A 1,646-nucleotide genomic window follows, 5' to 3' on the forward strand; every position below is an offset into this window, starting at 1 on the left:
TAATAAATTTGTGTGTGTCTTTAAATATGTGTTGTTTTAAGCCACCACGTTTGTGGTAATTTGTTACAGCAGCAATAGAAAACCATTTTTTAAAATAAATGCTGCCAAAATTTCATCCCCCCAAAGCTAAATTTATTTATACTTATACCAACAGGTGATGAGAAAACTCTTCCTCAAAACCTTCACTGACAAGGGATATTTTCAATATCTTAATTTTTCCAAGTTGATCCTGAAAAATATTTCACTTTTGTTTTCATTTGCAGGCCAGGCCCCTAATTTTTTAACAAGGTTGAGCATCCTTTGTATATTTGTTAAACATATTCTGTTTTATTTGGAATTACACCATTTTGTAAAAGTCCCTAGATTTCTAAAATTTCAAACTATTAATAGTTATACTATGCCTATGCATATAAAAAATATGTCCTGTTTGGTATTTGTTAAACACTTTTAATTTAATGATTTATATCTCCTGCACTGGAAATTATTTTGCATAGTAAACCCTGTGGCAGAATCTGTTAGCTGCCTAGCTGAATATCAACACTCCCCTCCTTAATAAGCACATCTTGATCTTTTTAACATCATATTGCTGCCCAGAATAAAGGACTACATTTCCCAACTTTCCTTGCAGCTAGGTTTGGCCAGTGAGATATAAACGGAATTAATGAAAAGCTGCTTAAAGTTAGTTCCCACAGCTTAGAAGGGCCTTTCCCCACACCACCCCCACTCCACTTCTTTTTCTCGTCTGGATTTAGACTTAAAGGATGCAGTTCCAGCAGCCATCTTGAACCATGAGGTTGCCGTGCACATGGAAACCATTTAGGGCAGGGAGTCGTAGCTCAGCCTGTATTCCCAGCACTCTGAGAGGCCGAGGTGGGAGGATCACTTGAGCCCAGGAGTTTGAGATCAGCCTGGGTAACATAATGAGACCCTGTCTCTACAAAAAATAAAAATATTACCTGGACGTGGTGACTTGTGCCTGTAGTCCCAGCTACTTAGGAGGTTGAGGTGGGAGGATCGCTTGAGCCAAGGAGGTCAAGACTATAGTGAGCTATGGTCACACTACTGCATGCCAGCCTGGGCAAGAAAGCAAAACCCTATCTTAAAAACAAGAATGAAACAAACCATTTGGTAGATGATAGAATGGGAAGGTAAGAGCCCGGTGATCCTAATGCCTCACTGAAGTCACCAATCCACCTCAAAATTTTTTTTATGTGACTGAAAAACTTATGTCTTTTCAATCTTCTATCATTTTGTGATTTTTCTACTGTATACAGTCAAATCCATTCCTAATACGGAATTCTTACGGTGATCTGTTATGTATTTTATCTGTTATCTTTTGATCCCTCTCTCTTTTTATTTTCCAGGTGAGTGCCTTCATTTCATCTTTAAAACTTTTTTACAAAAATTTCTGCAATTATAATTTCATTTTCTAAGAGTTATTTCTTTTTCATAGCATGTATTTTCTTGTTTTGTGTATGCAATAGCTTTTCAAATCTCAAGAAGTCACTAGTTGGAAAGTCTGTCCTATTTTGAAGTATACTTCTGTTCCCTGAATTCTTTCTTTTGATGTCACTTTTTTCCCGATGGTTTATCTTGGGTTTTCCTTTTCATGTTAGAGACTTTCATCTGATGTTTATTGATCCTTG

The sequence above is a fragment of the Nomascus leucogenys genome, chromosome 11, assembly GCF_006542625.1.
Source record: "Nomascus leucogenys isolate Asia chromosome 11, Asia_NLE_v1, whole genome shotgun sequence".
Taxonomy (NCBI): domain Eukaryota; kingdom Metazoa; phylum Chordata; class Mammalia; order Primates; family Hylobatidae; genus Nomascus; species Nomascus leucogenys.